The sequence below is a fragment of the Oncorhynchus tshawytscha genome, linkage group LG06, assembly GCF_018296145.1.
Source record: "Oncorhynchus tshawytscha isolate Ot180627B linkage group LG06, Otsh_v2.0, whole genome shotgun sequence".
NCBI lineage: Eukaryota > Metazoa > Chordata > Actinopteri > Salmoniformes > Salmonidae > Oncorhynchus > Oncorhynchus tshawytscha.
In genome coordinates, this window is record NC_056434.1 from 50,314,731 (window position 1) to 50,323,709 (window position 8,979).

Below are 8,979 nucleotides of genomic sequence, written 5' to 3' on the forward strand. Positions count from 1 at the left end.
ATTGTCCCCAGCCTTGTGAATTTTGTGAACCTGTTTAAAGGTCTTACTCACATCAGCTACAGAGAGCGTAGTCACTATCTGTCCCATCCTTATCTAAGCACAAATGGGACAACTGTACACTCTTAGAAGAAAATGGTGTTATCTAGAACCAAAAAAGGGTTTTTCAACTGTCCCCATAGGAGAGCCATTTGAAGAACCCCTTTCATTCCAGATAGAACCCTTTTGGGTTCCATGTAGAACCCTTTATACAGAGGATTCTACATGGAACCCAAAAGAGTTCTACCTGGAACCAAAAAAACGGTTCTATCTGGAACCAAAAACGGTTCTCCTATGGGGACAGCCGCAGAACCCTTTTGGAACCCTTTTTTTCTAGGAGTGTATACCAACACCACCCTTAGGAGGCTAAATACTTTAGTAATCCCTGAGGGGAAATGTGTTCATTTGGTTACTTATTTAGTACTGTACATATCCTTTGCATTATGTTTTGAACACCACATGTGCACATAGTTTCTGTTCCATTTTCTGTTGTAGCATTCAAGCATTACCATCAAAAATGTAAGGAAGGGAGCCGTACCTGGCTTTAGTATAGGGAGTAGCACACTAAAGGGAGGCAGAACAGCAGTACCTGGTGTTAGGGACATCCTTCCTCTGTTAGATACATTTACTCATTCAGCAAAGTGTGTCCCACTGGGCAAAAACTGGTTGAATCAACATTGATTCCATTCCATTTCAACCCCCAAAAATATATGTGATGATGTTGAATGAATGTGGAAGTCTGAATGGAATCAATGTTGGAATCAATCAACTTGCAAATAGTCACCAACGTAAGGGAAATTCACATTTTTTCCCAACCAACTTTTAACCTAAATCCAATGATTACTTTCACATTGAATTCACGCTAGTTGACAACTCAACCAAATGTAAATCAAAAATAGATGAACTGCCATCTGTGCTCAGTGGGGTGTTTCTCCTTTGAATGCACATATCTGGTTTACTTCCTCTAAGTCTACTATTCCCAGCAGACCATGCAGCCTACCAGGAATTCACAGTACGGCTATAATTGATTTGTTTCTTCAATGAGTTTTTAGGACAGCAGCATTTTTCCAAGCATGCGATATTATGCAGGCGAGACGTTTTTTTTTCTTCCCCATCACTGTTATACTGGGCGGAAGGTCCTATGGGGATTCCAAGCATGGCCTCCATAGCAACGGAGGCAGAGAGGAGAGGGTTTTACGGGATGGCACTTTTCATCTGTAGGAAATCCTGGTGGCTCTGCAATCGCTGTGAAAAACGGATGGATGTCACACCCACTACCTGACCTCTACAGCTCAATTAGAATGGATTACACAACGACATAACTTAAGGGATTCTACACCAACACTGGATGCTTTCTATCATATAACACAATCACACAATCTAGATAATCCTCCACGTAGACCTACAGTCCATAGTGAAAGTCTGCACATCCCTTACACTAGTCTTCACATTTTGCTGCCTTAAAATGAAACCTAAAAAGGGAATACCTTTGAGTTTTTTCCCTGCTGATCTACACAACGTACTCCACATTATCAAAGTGAAAGAATGGTTATATCATTTGTTTATAATGAATTTCTTGAGTTTGTTTCTTGAGTTTTCTTGAGTTTGTCTTCACACCCCAGAGTTAATACCTGGTGAAAACACCTTTGGCAGCCATTACAGCTGTAAATGATTTCGAATAAGATTCTACCAACGTTGTACAACTCTTAGGGCAGCATATAACCATAGTTTTTTCCGAGCAGGTTTTAAGTCATCACTGAGACTGGACCATCCAGGAACACTCAACAGCTATTGGAAAACCATTCTGGTGTGTCCTTGGCATTAAAAACGCATTCCCAGGGTTAGGTATTCAGAAGACTGAAGGCAGGGTTTCTTCAAACTTTTTAACTGAGCTTTCCTCCTTTCATATTTATTTTGATCCTGACAAATCAAGCTTTATTTATACAGATCAAATCAAATCCTGATAAACTTCCCAGTCCCTGCTGGTGACAAGCATCCCCATAACACGATGCTGCCACTACAATACTTGAAAACACAAAGGATTTCACTCTGTGTTGTGTAGTGTTGGATTCGACCCAAGCCTGTGGTTTTTAATTTAGGCCAAAAAGTAAATCAGACAAGGTTTGACAATTGCTGTCAATCAATGACTCCCAACCAAATTTACTGATCTTGTGAAATTTGGACTAAAACAATGGGTATACTGTATGTTTCCCTAGGAGTTGTGTAAAGTTGGTAGAATCTTATTCAAAATTATTTACCGTGCCGCAACTTTGCAGATATGAAATATTCACAATCATAATATCAGTGAAAAATATCAAATTCCCAGTTTATGCTTCAAACCCAACTTTATGAGAGGTTTTAAAAATAGATACAGTAAGGCATTTTTGGCAGAATAATATAATTTATATAATTCACCAATACATTTTCTAGTAGTCCCAAAAATATTGCTATCAGGTTTTAAATCACAGCGGCCTTGTAACGGTTTTCTTCTATCTCCTCCTCTGACGAAGAGGTGTAGCAAGGATCGGACCAAAATGCCGCGTGGTGGTTATTCATGTTTTTAATAAAGACGACTATACATGAACAGACTAAACAAAACAAGAAAAGTGAAAACCTAAACAGTCCTATCTGGTGCAAACACAGAGACAGGAACAATCACCCACACCACTCAAAGAACATGGCTGCCTAAATATGGTTCCCAATCAGAGACAATGACTAACACCTGCCTCTGATTGAGAACCATTCCAGACAGCCATAGACTATGCTAGATACCCCTACTATAATACAAACCCAATACCTAACAAAAACCCCAAGACAAAACCCACCACAACAGGACCAAGCGGGGTGGTGAAAGGCAGCAACAGCAGCGAAAAGAGGAATGGACATGGGAGTACGGTTTGGACTGCAAGAGTATGGACTATACTTCTTGGGAGGAGATAGACAGGTGGGCGGTCGACCCAGGGAGAGTGCCGGAGCCCGCCTGGGATTCGATGGAGCAGTGCGCGGAAGGTTATCGGAGAATGGAGTTGGCGAAGCAAGCACGGCGGCGCGGACGGAAGCCCGAGAGTCAGCCCCAAAAATCTCTTGCGGGGGGGGGCTCACAGGGAGTATGGCTACGCCAGGTAGGAGACCTGCGCAAACTCCCTGTGCTTACCGGGGGGCTAGAGAGACCGGGCAGGCACCGTGTTATGCTATGGTGCGCACGGTGTCTCCAGTGCGGGTGCATAGCCCGGTGCGGTACATTCCAGCTCCGCGTATCGGCCGGGCTAGAGTGAGCATCGAGCCAAGTGCCATGAAGCCGGCTCTACGCATCTGGTCTCCAGTGCGTCTCCTTGGGCCGCCTTGCGCTCGGTGTCTCCGGTTCGCCTGCATAGCCCAGTGCGGGCTATTCCACCTCGCCGCACTGGCAGGGCGACCGGGAACATTCAACCAGGTAGGGTTGGGCAGGCTCGGTGCTCAAGAGCTCCAGTGCGCCTGCACGGTCCGGTCTACCCAGTACCACTCCCACGCACCAGCCCTCCGGTGGCAGCTCCCCGCACCAGGCTTCCTGTGCGTGTTCTCGGCCCAGTACCACCAGTGCCAGCACCACGCATCAGGCCTACAGTGCGTCTCGCCTGTCCAGCGCTGCCAGAGCCTTCCTCCTCTACAGCGCTGCCGGAGTCTCCTTCCTCTCCAGCGCTGCCGGAGTCTCCCGCCTCTCCAGCGCTGCCAGAGCCTTCCTCCTCTCCAGCGCAGCCGGAGTCTCCCGCCTGTTCGGCGCTACGAGAGCTACTCTGCCCAGCGCCGCCTGAGCCACCCGTCTGCCCAGCGCCGCCTGAGCCACCCGTCTGCCCAGCGCCGCCTGAGCCACCGGTCTGCCCAGCGCCGCCTGAGCCACCCGTCTGCCCAGCGCCGCCAGTCTGCAAGGAGCCGCCAGTGCCGCCAGTCTGCAAGGAGCCGCCAGTGCCGCCAGTCAGCCAGGGGCCGCCAGTCAGCCAGGGGCCGCCAGTGCCGCCAGTCAGCCAGGGGCCGCCAGTCAGCTAGGGGCCGCCAGTGCCGCCAGTCAGCCAGGGGCCGCCAGTCAGCCAGGGGCCGCCAGTACAGGGAGTCAGCCAGGGGCCGCCAGTGCCGCCAGTCAGCCAGGGGCCGCCAGTCAGCCAGGGGCCGCCAGTGCCGCCAGTCAGCCAGGGGTCGCCAGTACAGGGAGTCAGCCAGGGGCCGCCAGTGCCCCTCAGCCCAGAGGCGCCAGAGCCCCTCAGCCCAGAGCCCCTCAGCCCAGAGGCGTCAGAGCCCCTCAGCCAAGAGCTCCCGAGCTTCCGCCCCTCTGTCCAGAGCTTCCGCCCCTCTGTCCCGAGCTTCCGCCCCTCTGTCCTGAGCTTCCGCCCCTCTGTCCAGAGCTTCTGCCCCTCTGTCCAGAGCTTCCGCCCCTCTGTCCCGAGCTGCCGCCCCTCTGTCCCGAGCTGCCCCTCTGTCCATTGAGAAGAGTCGCCATGGTGAGGAGGCCACGGAAGCGGACAAGGTGGGGGCCTAAGACTATGGTGAAGTGGGGGCCACGTCCAGCACCAGAGCCGCCACCGCAGACAGATGCCCACCCAGACCCTCCCCTATAGGTTCAGGTTTTGCGGCCGGGTCCGCACCTTGGGGGGGGTACTGTCACACCCTGACCATAGTTTGCTTTGTATGTTTCTATGTTTTGGTTGATCAGGGTGTGATCTGAGTGGGCATTCTATGTTGGATGTCTTGTTTGTCTATTTCTATGTCTGGCCTGATATGGTTCTCAATCAGAGGCAGGTGTTAGTCATTGTCTCTGATTGGGAACCATATTTAGGTAGCCTGGGTTTCACTGTGTGTTTGAGGGTGATTGTTCCTGTCTCTGTGTTTGCACCAGATAGGACTGTTTTGAGTTTTCACATTTCTTGTTTTGTTAGTTATTTCATGTATAGTTGTCTTTATTAAAAACATGAATAACCACCACGCTGCATTTTGGTCCGCCTCTCCTTCAGATGAAGAAAACCGTTACAGGCCTGGTACATTGTTTGCTGCTGCCACCCATTCGTGATGCACCGTTTCAGTTTTAATTACTCAATATTCTGTACACAAACGGGCGACTGTAATTAAGGCTGGGAATGTCAATACAATCAAACTAGCAAGGGCAAAGATCACAAGTCAGTCATAATGTGGCTAATAGGCTAGCGCACATGTGTCAAACACAAGGCCCGTGGGCCAAATAGGACACACAAGCGAGTCTAGATGAGTCAACCGTTGAGTCATATACTTTATGAAATTACAGCCTGCATAGGTGAATTCAACTTCAACAATTGCGCTGCTTTCGTGTGTCCTGTTTACAGCACTCAGCGGTGGAAAGTGTACAGACACATGCCACAGTCCTAGCTAGGCTACTGAAATTGTGCATTCCGCCTTCGGTTTTTAAAGCTCGACAATGAATAAGCAAAAAAACTAAACCTGCAACAAAATGCAAAATAGAAACATGTAGGCCAGTGTCAAACTCATTCCACAGAGTGCCGAGTGTCTTCAGATTTTGTTTTTTCCTTTCAATTTAAACCTAGACAACCAGATGAGGGGAGTTCCTTACTAATTAAGTACATCAAGTGCAAGGGTGGAGCAAAAGCCCGCAGACACCCAGGTCCTCCGTGGAATGAGTTTGACATTTGATATAGTCCTCCTATTAGAGCAAGATTTGAGCAGTAGCCTAGGTTGGCTACTCAACTACAATACATTTTGAGTACATCGTACAGCAATGCTGCATTCAACCGCACCAGTAATCCATGCAGTGCAACAAAAAAATTAAAACATGTTTTAAGTTTAAATGTTACAACAACTTATATTAAAGTTTTTGTTATTTGGAGTTATTAATTAAATCATTTTTGATTAGGGTCGCAAGCATATTATGCACATCTGCAGGCTAGCAGAAAAGGCTGGACAAATGCTATTCCTTTCTGTTGTTTTGACATGTTCAAATGCTATATACAGCGTCCTATGTACAGTGCATTTGGAAAGTATTCAGACCTCTTGACTTTTTTCACATTTTATTTTGTTACAGCCTTAATCTAAAATGGATTAAATAATTGTTTTCCCTCGTCAATCTACACAGAAATACCTTATTTACGTAAGTATTCAGACCCTTTGCTATGATATTCGAAATTGACCTCGGGCGCATCTTGTTTCCATTGATCATCCTTGAGAAGTTTCTACAACTTGATTGGAGTCCACCCTGTGGTAAATTCAATTGATTGGACATGATTTGGAACGGTACACACCTGACTATACAGTGGGGCAAAAAGTATTTAGTCAGCCACCAATTGTGCAAGTTCTCCCACATAAAAAGATGAGAGAGGCCTGTAATTTTCATCATAGGTACACTTCAACTATGACAGACAAAATGAGAAAAAGAAATCCAGAAAATCACATTAGGATTTTTAATGAATTTATTTGTAAATTATGGTGGAAAATAAGTATTTGGTCAATAACAAAAGTTTATCTCAATACTTTGTTATATACCCTTTGTTGGCAATGACAGAGGTCAAACGTTTTCTGTAAGGCTTCACAAGGTTTTCACACACTGTTGATGGTATTTTGGCCCATTCCTCCATGCAGATCTCCTCTAGAGCAGTGATGTTTTGGGGCTGTTGCTGGGCAACACGGACTTTCAACTCCCTCCAAAGATTTTCTATGGGGTTGAGATCTGGAGACTGGCTAGGCCACTCCAGGACCTTGAAATGCTTCTTACGAAGCCACTCCTTCGTTGCCCGGGCGGTGTGTTTGGGATCATTGTCATGCTGAAAGACCCAGCCACGTTTCATCTTCAATGCCCTTGCTGATGGAAGGAGGTTTTCACTCAAATCTCACGATACATGGCCCCATTCATTCTTGCCTTTACACGGATCAGTCGTCCTGGTCCCTTTGCAGAAAAACAGCCCCAAAGTATGATGTTTCCACCCCCATGCTTCACAGTAGGTATGGTGTTCTTTGGATGCAACTCAGCATTCTTTGTCCTCCAAACACGACGAGTTGAGTTTTTACCAAAAAGTTCTATTTTGGTTTCATCTGACCATATGACATTCTCCCAATCTTCTTCTGGATCATCCAAATGCTCTCTAGCAAACTTCAGACAGGCCTGGACATGTACTGGCTTAAGCAGGGGGACAGGTCTGGCACTGCAGGATTTGAGTCCCTGGCGACGTAGTGTGTTACTGATGGTAGTTTTTGTTACTTTGGTCCCAGCTCTCTGCAGGTCATTCACTAGGTCCCCCCGTGTGATTCTGGGATTTTTGCGATCATTTTGGCCCCACGGGGTGAGATCTTGCGTGGAGCCCCAGATCGAGGGAGATTATCAGTGGTCTTGTATGTTTTCTATTTCCTAATAATTGCTCCCACAGTTGATTTCTTCAAACCAAGCTGCTTACCTATTGCAGATTCAGTCCTCCCAGCCTGGTGCAGGTCTACAATTTTGTTTCTGGTATCCTTTGACAGCTCTTTGGTCTTGGCCATAGTGGAGTTTGGAGTGTGACTGTTTGAGGTTGTGGACAGGTGTATTTTATACTGATAACAAGTTCAAACAGGTGCCATTAATACAGGTAACGAGTGGAGGACAGAGGAGCCTCTTAAAGAAGAAGTTCCAGGTCTGAGAGAGCCAGAAATTATGTTTGTAGGTGAACAAATACTTATTTTCCACCATAATTTGCAAATAAATTCATTAAGAAATCCTACAATGTGATTTTCTGGATTTTTTTTCTCATTTTGTCTGTCATAGTTGAAGTGTACCTATGACGAAAATCACAGGCCTCTTTCATCTTTTTAAGTGGGAGAACTTGCACAATTGGTGGCTGACTAAATACTCCCGCCCCCCACAACTTGATTGGAGTCCGCCTGTTTTTGGAAAGGCACACACCTGTCTATATAAGGTCCCGCAGTTGACAGAGCATGTCAGAGCAAAAACCAAGCCATGAGGTTGAAGGAATTGTCCTTAGAGCTCCGAGACAGGATTGTCTCGAGGCACAGATCTGGGGAAGGGTACCAAAACATTTCTGCAGCATTGAAAGTTCCCAAGAACACAGTGGCCTCCATCATTCTTAAATTGAAGAAGTTTAGAACCACCAAGACTCTTCCTAGAGCTGGCCGCATGGCAAAACTAAGCAATCAATTTTTATTTTTCATTTTTTTTAAATGCCTTCCTAACCATCTTAAATAAGCATGCCCCATTCAAGAAATTTAGAACAGAAATTTAGAACAAGGGACATATATAGCCCTTGGCTCTCTCCAGACCTGACTGCCCTTAACCAACACAAAAACATCCTATGGCGTTCTGCATTAGCATCGAACAGCCCCCGTGATATGCAGTTTTTCAGGGAAGATAGAAACCATTATACACAGGCAGTTAGAAAAGCAAAGGCTAGCTTTTTCAAGCAGAAATTTGCTTCCTTCAACACTAACTCAAAACATTTCTGGGACACTGTAAAGTCCATGGAGAATAAGAACACCTCCTCCCAGCTGCCCACTGCACTGAAGATAGGAAACACTGTCACCACTGATAAATCCACTATAATTGAGACTTCAATAAGCATTTTTCTACGGCTGGCCATGCTTTCCACCTGGCTACCCCTACCCGGTCAACAGCACTGCACCCCACAGCAACTCGCCCAAGCCTTCCCCATTTCTCCTTCTCCCAAATCCAGTCAGTTGATGTTCTGAAAGAGCTGCAAAATCTGGACCCCAACAAATCAGCCGGGCTAGACAATCTGGACCCTTTCTTTCTAAAAATTATCTGCTGAAATTGTTGCCACCCCTATTACTAGCCTGTTCAACCTCTCTTTCGTGTCGTCTGAGATTCCCAAAGATTGGAAAGTAGCTGCGGTCATCCCCCTCTTCAAAGGGGGGGACACTCTTGACCCAAACTGCTACAGACCTATATCTATCCTACCCTGCCTTTCTAAGGTCTTCGAAAGC